We start from the raw sequence: 13,362 nt of genomic DNA, 5'->3' as shown, positions 1-13,362 counted from the left end.
ACTCGAGGGCCCGGGGTCAGTAGGGGGCCCCATGAGATTCCCCTGGTACCTTTTTCATAGGCTTTTTTGAGGTTGGGCAAGGACACAGGGGCCCCATGATCCCCTATTGCCCCAGGGGCCCCATGAGTTGTCAGTCCGCCCCTGTACATGTGTTTCCTGGGCACATGGAAAAGAAGTTCTCTATCAACACATCACTGCACTGATTATCTTCTTAATGGACACATTACTTATATATTTTATGTAATTATATGAATTTGTTTATTCACCGATTTATTTGGTTCATTCATGAGAAGTCGATATATATGATGTTTATGTCATGATTTATGTATTCTGCATCATTTAGAGATTATGGTATATATGAATTATCACATTTTCAGAATTTTTTATTATTTATCCACATCTTATTGCGTTTGTGAGGGCACATTTATTGAAGATAGTTCTTTTTCTGTTTTTGATATTGATTTAAAGTGGTCCACACTTTGAAGAGCTGCTGTCTCCCTTTTTAAATACTTAGTTTGGTTGAGGTTGGCACCCGTTATGTGTTTTTCAATATTCTTTCTTAATTAGAATAGCCAACAGGAACAGATTCTATTCTAACATGTTTTGTGCTAGGCACAGTGCATTCTTTCATTCTTTGAGAAAGCTCTGTGCCTAGTGCGAAATGTGTCAGAGCAGAACCTGTTCCTGCTGAGGGGGGTTAATAAAGAAAGAATATTCCCATATGGAAGAAAAATATATTTTAAATTATTTGAAAAATATTCTTCCCAAATATATTGATATATACAGTATTAAAATGCTACAATTTTGGCCATATTCAATATATTAAAAAAAATATATATATATATATATATATATGTGTGTGTGTGTGTGTGCGTTGTATGTTGAAATGTGTTTTTATTACAAAATGTATGAAAAATATTTTAAAAAATACATTTCAAATATACTGTATGTCTTTAATAATACAAATCTACAGTTTTGGAATGCATTTACAAATATATGTAAAAAATATATGTTAAAATGACTTTTTTATATAATAAAAAAAATCTGAAGAATATATTTTAAAATATATATTTTTAAAAATATATATTTTTAAATATATTCTTCAGATTTTTTTTAACATATAAAAAAGTCATTTTAACATATATTTTTACATATATGTGTAAATGTATTCCAAATATGTAGATTTGTATTATTAAAGACATACAATATTTGAAATGCATTTTTAAAAATATTTTTCATATATTTTGCATATATATATATATATATATATACATATATTTAAATATATTTTGAAATATATTGAATATGGCCAATATTTTAGCATTTCAAATATATGTCAATATATTTGGGAAGAATATTTTTAAACTACCGGTATATTTCAAATATATTTTTCTTCCATGTGGGTTAATTTGCATCTTGGTGTGTTGTATTCCTGTTCTTAGTCAAATAGATTGCTTTGGTGCAGGCGAGCTGAGACAGTGATTGGTTGGTCAATCAAAGTTTGATCATATAGCTTTTTTGGATGCAGTCATTTAGAACAGGGGTCTCCAAACTTTTCAGTATGAGGACCACATCATATATTTTAAAAATATTTACTGGCCAAACAAATCCCCACCAGGATCCCTATCACAGTCCCACCTTGCATCAGGGTCCCCTTCAGACTCCCTCCTTACATCAGGATCCCCATCAGAGTCTCTCTTTACATCAGGTCCCCCATCAGACTCCCTCCTTATATCAGGATCCCCATCAGAGTCCCTGTTTACATCAGGGTCCCCATTAGTTTCCCCATCTTTCATCATGGTCCTCATGAGTCCCCTTCTTTTAGGATCCCCATCAAAGTTCCCCTCTTACTTGAGGATCTCCATCAGAGTGATTCCAAACATCAGGGTCTCGTCAGAGTCCCCCTTACATTAGAATCCCAATCAGAGTCCCTCCTTACATCAAGATCCCTATCCGGCCTTACATCAGTTTTCCCATCACAGACTCTGCTTTCATCAGGGCCCCCATCAGAGTGATCCCTTACATTAGGGTCCCCATCAGAGCCCCCTTTACACCAGGATCCCAATCAGAGTCCCTCCTTACATCAGGATCCCCATCAGATCCCCATCAGTCCTTGCATAAGTTTTCCCATCACAGACTCTGCTTTCATCAGGGTCCCCATCAGAGTGATCCCTTACATTAGGGGACCAATCAGAGCCCCCCTTACATAAGGATCCCAATCAGAGTCCCTCCTTACATCAGGATCCCCATCCGTTCTTACATCAAGATTTCCATCACAAACCTTTGTTTACATCAGGTTCCCCATCAGAGTTCTACTTTTTTTTATCAAGGCCCACATCATTGCCCCCCTCTTATATCAGGATCCCCATCATAGTCCACCTCTTACATCAGGGTTCTCATCAGAGTCCCAATCTTTCATCAGTGTTCCCCTCTTATATCAGGATCCCCATCATAGTCCACCTCTTACATCAGGGCTCTCATCAGAGTCCTCCTCTTTCATCAGTTTCCCGGTCAGTGTTCCCCTCTTACAGCAGGATCCCCATCAGAGTCCCCCATTCATCAGGATCTTCTCAGAGTCCCTCTCTTACATCAGGATCCACTTAGGGGATTTTTAGTACATTTGATTGCTTTGGTACATTTCATTGCACCTGAAATGATGAACATGACTGTGGAGTGTGATCTCCCCTGAAATATCTGAGATTGGCTGGCGCCTGTATTAGCAGTGCCCTGCACTAAGGTGTACATTATCCCATCTATAGCCTGTGCTTGAGTTGCTCCGATCTTTCATTAATCCCTATCAATGACTGTTCCCTGTTGGAGTTCATGTTTGTTTTCCTGTTAGCGCTCTGTATATTATTCTCCTGCCCATCATCGTACTATGATGACAATAAGTTCCATATCTCCATCGATACCCTGGGGGTCTCGGTCCAGCAGTGACAGATGGATTAACCTGTAGTAGCCTTGCTGGGGGTAGGGCAGTGCTGGGAGTTAATTATCTACATTGCCTTCACCAAGAAGAGATAAGGACTCAGATAGGACAGATTCAGGCCTCAGGTCCCTGGCTGTAGCGTGTGAAAAGGTGAGGCTTGCCTGTTGATAAACATAAGGCGGTGATGAGATGCCAGACTGTCATTGCCTGAGTCAGAAGGTGACATCTGTCTTATCCCTGACAGGTACAGTTCAGCCATTGTGTCCACTGTCACCATTAACTTTCTTACAATAATTACCAGCATTATGGCGCCCGCCGACAAACCAATCATTTGCCAGTCCAACAACGTCAATATTCCAAAATGACCTCTGCGTGTGGACATTGTTCATTTGTTATTTAGGTTAGAGTGACCACCAGGCTAGTATTTTTTTGGCTTGGCTGTTTATATGAAAATAAGCCCCTTCAACAGTCCGACGTTGACAAACTATTTGCCTGGCGAATGGGCATACTGCTCCGAAATGCTGCATACATTGTGAGCAATAATTGCCTCTGTTTTCAGCTTCTGATATTGGTGAGATCAGGGGCGGAATGACCATTTGGAAACTCAGGCACTGCCCGAGGGCCCGGGGTCAGTAAGGGGCCCCATGAGATGCCCCTGGTACCTTTTTCATAGGCTTTTTCGAGTTTGGGAAAGAACACAGGGGCCCCATGATCTACTATTGCCCAGGGGCCCCATGAGTTGTCACTCCACCCCTGGGTGAGATTCGATGTTCTAAGTTTATTGACCGTTCAATCAGGTCAGAATTTAATCCTCTGGCTTTTTTGGATTCAGTCTTATAGAACAGGGGTCTGCAAACATTTTATCATATATTTTAGAAATATTGACAGGCCAATATAAACAAAACCACATCGAAGTTCCCCACGTACATCAGGGTCCCCATCAGAGTCCTCCTTACATAAGGATCACTACTGAAATACATCTCTTACATCAGAGTCCCCATCAGATAAAGTCCCCCATCTACATCAGGGTCCCCATCAGATAAAGTCCCCCATCTACATCAGGGTCCCCATCAGATAAAGTCCCCCATCTACATCAGGGTCCCCATCAGATAAAGTCCCCCATCTACATCATTGTCCCCATCAGAGTTCCTCTTACTTCAGGATCGCTATCAGAGTCTCCATCTTACATCAGAGTCCCCATCAGAGTCCCCTCTTTCATCAAGGTCTTCCTCAGTGACCCCATCTTACATCAGGATCCTAATTAGAGACAACCTTTTAAAGCAGGATCTCCATCAAAGTCTCCCTTACATCAGGATCTCCATCAAAGTCTCCCTTACATCAGGATCTCCATCAAAGTCTCCCTCTTACATCGGGATCTTCATCAGGGTCCTCTGTTACATCAGGATCTCCATCAAAGTCTCCCTCTTACATCGGGATCTCCATCAGGGTCCCCTATTACATCAGTATCTCCATCAGAGTCCCCTTTTTCATCAGCGTCTTCCTCAGTGACCCCATCTTACATCAGGATCCTAATTAGAGACAACCTTTTACATCAGGATCTCCATCAAAGTCTCCCTCTTACATCAGGATCTCCATCAGAGCTGCCCTCTTACATCAGGATCTCCATCAGGGACCCCTCTTACATCAGGATCTCCATCAGAGTCTCCCTCTTACATCAGTGTCCCCATCAGAGTCCCTTCTTACATCAGGATCCCCATCAGAGCCCTCCTCTTACATCGGGATCCCAAGCAGGTTTTCCCTTTTACATCAGAATCTCCACCAGAGTCTCCCTCTTACATCAGGGTCCCCATCAGAATCCCCCTCCTACATTAGGATCCCCATCAGAGTCCTTGTTTCTTAAGGATCCCCATTGAAATCCCTCTCTTACATCAGGATCCCCCATTAGTGTCCCCTCATTCATCAGAGCCTTCCTCAGTGTCCCCCTCTTAAATCAGGATGCCAGTCAGAGACCACCTCTTGCATCAGGATCTCCATCAGAGTATCCCCCTTACATCCGGATCCCCATCAGAGGATCCCTCTTACATCCAAATCCCCATCGTAGTCCCAGAGTCCCCTCCTTACATCAGGGTCCCCATTAGAATCCCCCTCCTACATTAGGGTCCCCACCAAAGACCTTTACATACATCAGGATCACCATCAAAGTTCCCCTCTTACATTAGGGCCCTCATCAGAGTCCCCCTTACATTAGGGTCCCCATCAAAGTCCCTCTTATACATCAGGATCCCCAACAGAGTCCCTCTCTTACATCAGGGTTATCATCAGAGTCCCCCTTACATCAGTAGCAGAGACCATAGGCAGCCTTTGCTGACCATAAATTTCAGTCAGTACACATTGAGGATATGCTACCGATCCTAGTTGGGGGCTGGATAAAATCTCATGGTTTGGCCGGAAGTGGCCCATGGGCCACAGTTTGGAGACATCTGTTTAAGAACAAAAAAATTATAATAATTTGAATCAGCCATAAATGAAATTGTAAATTCAAACTTTTTGGCACTGTGGAAAGAAACTATTCTTAGAGTACAACGAGAAATTCTGACTGGATCTACAAAAAAATGCTAAATTGATACATGTGGCCAGCATTTTTCTTTGAGTATAAATCTGTAACATATTGCACATCCCATAACATCATAAATTATTAAAGCCCAACTGAACGTTCACTTTAAATCAGCTACATAGACTCCAGCAGCATCAAAGCAAAAGCTGTGCCAAGTCTTCCTGTTCATTTCTTTAACCATTTGCCGCCCGCCCTATGGCCGAATGGCGGCCGGCAAATGTCATCAGCGTTCCGGGTGGACGCCATATGGCGTCCTCCCGCACATGCGCAGATTGCGCTTCTGCAGAGCCGCGCAGCAGCGCGATCTGTCACCGGCCGTGTACCTCGGACACGGCCGATTCCTAGATTGTAAGCTCGAAAGAGCAGGGCCCTCGATCCCCTCATGTTTTGCATTGTATTGTATTGTTGTTGTTCTGTCCCCCATTGTAATGTAAAGCGCTGAGCGAACTATTGGCGATTTATAAATACTGTACAATAATAATAATAATAATGACAGATCTGAGTATCGGCCCCCTGGTACCATGTGACCTGCTGTGACCAATCACAGCAGGTCACATGACAGTTGTATACAATGGATGGCTTCATTCATGCCATCCATTGTATACTAGTGTCTAGCTGTGAATGGTCACAGCTAATCACATGCACATGTCATGTGATTAGCTGTGGCCAAATCACAGCTAAGCACAAAAAAAAAAAAACCCTGAATGAATCGATGTCATTCATGTAAATGCTTGTTTATAGCAAAGTAATTCTTTGCTATAGGCAAATTGTGTAAAAAAATAAAAAAAATACTGATCACTTCCCCAAAGTAGTACAATGTTACTATGGTAACATTGTACTACTTTGGTCATAGTGAAATATGAAAAAAAAATCTTTAAAAAAAAAAAAAAAAATTTAATAAAAAATAGAAAATTATAAAAAAAATAAAAAAAATATATATATATTTTTTTTTCATACTGTCACCAGTCAGTGTCCCTGATCACCGCCATGCCAGTTATATGATGACGCTGTACTGCACTGGTGACAATATGTAAAAAAGAAATAGTGAAACTAATTTTTTACATTTTTTCATTTTCCGAAAAATTATGACAAAAAAAATACAACTTCAAAAAACTCGCCATGCCTCTTATGAAATACGTCGGACTGTCTACTTTGCAAAAAGGGGTCTTTTGGGGGATATCTGTACTGTTCTGACATTCTTGGACCTCAAGAAATTTGATTGGCTGTCAGTACTTCAGGATTGAACAATATTCAGATCTATACCATAGTTTGTGAACTCTATAACTTTCCTACAGACTAAATAATACATCCTAATTTGGGTTATTTTCACCAAAGACATGTAGCAGAATACATCTCGGCCTAAATTTATGAAGAACAATTATTTATTTGCAAACTTTTATAACAGAAACAAAGAAAAACGTGTGTTTTTTTCAAAATTTTTGGTCTTTTTTTGTTAATTTAGCAAAAAATAAAAACCCCAGCGGTGATTAAATACCACCAAAAGAAAGCTCTAGTTGTGTGAAGAAAATGATAAAATTTTAGTTTGGGTACAATGTTGTATGACCGCGCAATTGTCATTCAAAGTGTGAGAGCGCTGAAATGTGAAAACTGGCCTGGGCAGGAAGGGGTAAAATTGCACGGTATTGAAATGGTAAAAATCAGACTGTGGAATAAGGTAAGTACTTCTTATTCTGGCACCCCTAGACATAATGAGCATCTAACCCTTGCAGCGAAGGGGAGGTGGACTAAAGGGGTATTTTTTTAGTTGTACCAGGAGTTGGGATTCAAAGGACAAATGTACTTTATTGTTGAAATCCAAACAAAGATTTTTTTTTTTATTACATACCTTACTAGCCACAGAGCATATGAATACACTTTGTGTGCTCCAAAATACTTTACAAACTTAGTTATTACCTTGTAAAAATAGCAGTGACGACAAGATCTCACTATATGCTGACAGGAACGGACTGACCATTTGGAAACTCGAGCACTGCCCGAGGGCCCGGGGTCAGTAGGGGGCCCCATGAGATGCCCCTGGTATCTTTTTCATAGGCTTTTTTGAGTTTGGGCAAGGACACAGGGGCCCCATGATCCCCTATTGCCCGGGGGCCCCATGAGTTGTCAGTCTGCCCCTGTATGCTGATGATGAGCTTCTTTACCTTCATGACGCGGGGTCATACTTGCGGACAGCCCTGGCTATTTTCGATGAGTTGGGACTTTACTCTGGAGTCCGTATAAACTGGACCAAGTCAATACTATTCCCCTTAGATGCCGGAGCACGTATGACGGCTACCCAGCTGCAGTGGGTGGACCAGTTTAAATATTTCGGGATTCAAGTGAAGCAGGATCCCTGCGACTTTTTTGAGCTTAACCTTCGTCCTCTACTGACACAGGTGAGGGATAGGTGTGCCTCATGGAGTACGCTACCACTGACCCTCCTAGGCCATATCAATATTCTCAAGATGATTCTATTACCCAAGTTCACCTATGCTTTTTGTAACTGCCCCACCTGGATACCTGGCTCCTTCTTTAAGGACGTAGACTCCTGTGTTAGAACCTTCTTATGGGGGGGGGGCGCATCACCTCGACTGGCACTGCCCACACTCCAGCTCCTGGTGTGCTGTGGTGGCTTGGCTTACTACTGGGCAGCCATGCTGGTGTCTGTCCGGTGGTGGCTCGTCCACTCCCAGACTAATGCTGCAGTTTGTCTTCAGGCAGTTCTCCTGGGCTGACTTCAGGAGCTGGGCAAACCTGGTTTATCAGAGTCCTAAGGCTTATGCCGACCTGCTACACCCTACCAGGATGACCCTTAGGGTCTGGACTGCCGCTAGGAAACGTTTTCTACAGCGAGGACACTGGTCCCCATACCATTCACTCTGGGGAATCCCACACTCCCTCACTTTAGACTGCTGCCTGACCCCCATCTTTGGGCCCGATTCAGTATTAAAACTCTACAAGATGTCTTTGCCTCTGGATCCCTGCTTTCCTTTAGAGGCCTTCAGAATAAATTTAGACTCCCTAGATGGATGTACTTCAGGTACTTCTAGCTACAGCATGCAGTTAGAGCCCAATTCCCAGTACCCCTTCAGTTGACTACTGACCCTACTGAGTATCTCCTGACCCAGGACTCCCTCTGCAAACCACTTTCCTCCCTCTATTCAGCTTTACTGTGTGTGGACAACCCAAAATGGAGGCCCTCTAGAAGGCCAGGAAAGCGGATATCCCTTCCCTAGATAGGGAGGACTGGGAGGACTGTTTTGAGGATAGCTCGAGATTGGTGATCTCTTCTAGGGGTAAATTGATCCAAACGATATTCCTCCACAGAGTGTATTATACGCCACAAAAGTTGCATAGGACATATCCCTTGAGGTTCCCAGACTGTCCTCAATGTCACAGGTCTGAGGGCACCTACCATATGTTCTGGGATTGTCCAGTGGTATCGAGGTCTTGGGCAGCAGTGTTTGAACTTGTAAATCACCGCGTACAGCTGACCTTACCAGCCTTGGCACTGCTTGGTATCCATGATGATGAGCAAAGCCATTGGTACACTAAACTCTTGATCTCTTACTTATTATACTATGCCAAAAAAGAAGTTATACTTCATTGGAATGCATCCTCCCCCCTCTCCATAGACTCCTGGGAAAAAGCTGTTAATAATGTTCTTCCTATGTGCAAATTGACATATATTAATAGGAATTGCCCAATGAAATTTGATGGGGTATGGCAGCCAAGGTTGGACCAATGAGCCTCTCTTGTGAACACTCATCCTGGTATAGGTTTGGGCGTGGCTGTGATCCCTCCTTGGTTGCATTTTGGGTTACATGGGAATATTACTATACCTTTACATATGTTTACCCTCTACTCTTATGCTGTATTGTATTAGACCACCTGTATGTGATTTTAGTTGCATCACCTGTCTTTGTTTCAGTTTTTTCGAAGGTGTATCACTGCCATTGTTTTTCAAAGAAGGAACATTTTGGTTGTTAAAAAAAAAGTAGCAGTGACATCATCACTAAGTTGTATATAGCCTGTGCAGAGGGCAGTGGGAGGGACCCAGCAGGCTCCACCCACTACAGGTTGCCAGCAGGAAACTACAGGAAGGGGCGGAGAAAAGACCAGTCACCCTGCACAAGGAGAGAGAGCAGCAGTGAGTGGTCTTTATTACAGGAAGCTCCTGCATGGAGGCAAAGCCTCACACGGGATTACTGTACAGATCTGGAAGAAATGCACAAAGCACACCAAGATTCAAGGAAGAATACACATGATGAATGGATTTAGACAATACGAATCCCAGAGTTCACCTTTAAGAAACAGAAATCAAGTTTTAAGTGGATATGACAATGCTACCCCAGTAAATGGCAATTTATGGACATGTTTGGTTACTCTAACGCAAAATGACTGTAACTAGAAGGAAAGATAGCTGATTAAATATTAATAGAATGTATTTGAATCAATATTTAATGGACTATGTCTGCAGAATCATCAGCTGTATGGATAAGGGCTTCTTAACTATAATATGAAAGACTATATGGAAAAATATCTGTGAAGAGGATGAAGAATGTCACGATGATGATTATTAGTGTGAACTAAAATCTATTTACTCTACTTACAGCTACAGTACTTAGGGGGACTGTTTGAACTACACTGCTAGTTGTGGGGACTTCTAATCTGCAGGTAATTGCTTTTTATGATGTCTTATAACCACTTGCCCTCCGGAAGGTTTTACCCCCTTCATGACCAGGCCATTTGTTTGCTATGCGACACTGTGCTGCTTCAGCTGACAATTGCACGGTAATGCCACACTGTACCCAAATTAAATGTAATCATTTTTTCACAAAAATAGAGCTTTCAAAAATGAAATTTTGAAGAAAAAAAAACAAACAATAGTTTGTACTTTCTTCCATTAACCTCCTCGGCGGTATGATTATTTCCGATTTTTTGTGCTGAAAGCGGTACCATTTTTTTGCATGGAAATATGTAGTTTTTTATTGTAGGCTGTAATTTTTAGGAATAACTCCCTGAAATCTGTACGAACAAGAGTCTAGTAAACATCCCGGGTAGGATAAAATTTGAAACACGATATCATAAATTAGAATTTAATAAATAATCATAAAAAATAATAATATAATAACAATAAATTTAATTCAATAATATAATCAAACCAAAAACACTGAAATTTGAAATACAGAGGCAAATTCGCACATCGCTGAGCAAAGTCGCAAAATCGTTTTCAGTGTCTGATGACAAATTTCCCCACGAATCATTATCACTCAATTCTGCAAGTAGTTCTGATTTACTATCGCTGTTCTCTAGCTGATCTAAAACCGCTTTTGATGTAAAGGGATGCTTTTTGGACGCCATGGACCTTTCTAAGTTTCCAGGCAGAAAGAACAGTCAAAATGCAGGCAGGGCGCCGGACAAAGCAGTAGGGACAAAATATATGTAAAATGCATTGAAACAGCAATATTTTACTATGTAATAATCATTTAAAAGAAAATGACATTTTTTAAAAATTTCAAATTTGCCGCCGCTTCTGGCGGCCGTACGTCCCGACGTCACAGGGACCGGAACACAGAAGCCGGATGCCGGCATCGGCCAGAGGAGATGGCCGGGGATGCTGCAGGGGACACATCGCAGGAGCGAAGGACAAGGTAAGTGCTGCAGGGACCCCCTGAGCAATGCCGCATGGTAAGCCTGAGTGTAGCTCGGGGTTACCGCTCTTGGTACTGAAATTTTACCCCGAGCTACACTGGGGAATACCGCTAAGGAGGTTAAACATATCCAATAAAAATTTTTAAAAAATCAAATTTCTTCATAAATTTAGGCCAAAATTTATTCTGCTACATCCTAATGCTAATTCTAAGAAGCGTATATTAATTGGTCTGCATGAAAGTTATAGCATTTACAAACTTTGGGATATATAGTGGATTTTTTGTGGATTTTTTATACTAGTAATGGCAGTGATCAGTGACTTATGGTGGCACTGTGATAGTACAACTGGCACTCTGACACTGGGTGGGAACTGACTGACAATGACATCTCCAGTGACACTAGAACAGTGATCATTGCTAATAATTAGTGTTGGGCTATATGTTCGAGTCAAACATCATTTCAACCACAGGTCAGGTGCAATGCTTTGGCCAATGACAGTGCATGATGATGTCACAAGGGGGCAGGGTGACCCCTCCCCCTTGTGACGCAATCACAGTATTTAAGAACTGTCATCCCGGCACAGCTGTCAGACAGCCAGGAGCCAGCGTCGAGAGGGGAGTTTTTTCTTTTTTCGGTGGTGGCAGTGGGCATCGTGATTGACGTTGGATCCACTTTGGAGGCCAATTTTTTACATTTTTGTTTTTAATAAAGGACTTGTCAAAAACTGTCATTTTTCCACTACACTTTTTTTTTGTGAATGGGTAATGGTACCATGTACCCCATACTCATTCACATTATTATTATACAGTATTTATATAGCGCCAAAAGGTTTGCTCAGCGCTGTACATTATAGTGGGGGACAGTACATGAGACAATACAGTCACAGAACAATACACGAGGGGTTCGAGGGCACAAGGGGGGGAACCAGGATCTGGGGCCCCCCTTGTTAAAGGGGGGCTTCCAAATTCTGATAAGCCCCCCGCCCGCAGACCCCACAACCACTGGCCACGGTTATGGGGAAGAGGCCCTAGTCCCTAACAATATGGTGACAAGATGCTTTGGGGTGGAGCCCCTCCTGCCCCAAAGCACCCCCCTCATGTTGAGGGCATGTGGCCTGGTATGGTTCAGGAGGGGGAGGGTTACTCGCTTTGTCCCCCCCCCCCTTTTCCTGACTTGCCAGGCTGAATGCTTGGATAAGGGTCTGGTATGGACTTTATAGGGGACCCCCACGACATTTTATTAAAACATTTTGGCAAGGGCGTTTCCCTCAAAATCCATACCAGGCCCGAAGGGCTTGGTATAGATGGGGGAGGGGGAACCCACGCATTTTTTTTTCTTAATTTTTATTGCCGGGCAATGCTGGCAATTCTTTTTTGCATTCAGCTGTCAGCAGGGAACCTCGCTGACAGATGAAACATTAAAGAATGTTTTTAGTTGCTGTTCGGTATCTTACCTCATACTCAGATGCAGTAAGATACTGCTTAGTGATAATGGTGTGAACCTCCTGCGCTTCTATCTATGATAAATGAACAAAATATATATATGGAGAAGCTGCTAACATCCAATCATATATCAAAATGATCAAGGATAAATGAGATAAAAGGAAATGATGCAGCGCTACTCTAAAGATACAATTATTATCTAATACATACATAATATAAGTAAATATAAATGTATATAAATAAAGTGACACAATGTGCAAGAAAACGTAAAAGTGACCTGATCCTCCAAGGATGTGTATAAATGTATAACCGTGACCCGATCCTCAGCGGAGTGAACACAGTGAATACTGCACCACCTCAAGGATGGTCATAGCAGAGCTGTATAAACCAATACTAAAACGTATGGTATAAATGTGCATAAATCCTGAAATAGGATCTGAAGTGATGGTGTAAACAGAAGAGTATATAAACTTAGTCCAAATGCGGACTAATAGGTGACATGTCCAAAATTTGGACTCAAATCAAAAGAAACGCATAAAGTGCATACAAAAAGTGCATAAACCATGCATAACAAATATATATAAATCCCAAACACTACATAGTGTTTCAATACACAGATAAATGCATACAAAATAAGCCAACCAATAATCAATACAGTAGTGAAAATATCTGTGTGCCTATATCATGCAAAAGACGCACGACCCAAATCTACAAATATAAATGTGAAAACAAATGTCCAAAATTGGTGCTAGCAACACCATATA

Source organism: Staurois parvus, unplaced genomic scaffold (assembly GCF_062004578.1).
Source record: "Staurois parvus isolate SC_StPar_1 unplaced genomic scaffold, SC_StPar_1.0 ptg000195l, whole genome shotgun sequence".
Lineage (NCBI taxonomy): Eukaryota > Metazoa > Chordata > Amphibia > Anura > Ranidae > Staurois > Staurois parvus.
The sequence above is the reverse complement of the archived record's forward strand: the minus strand, read 5'-3'. Positions refer to the sequence as shown.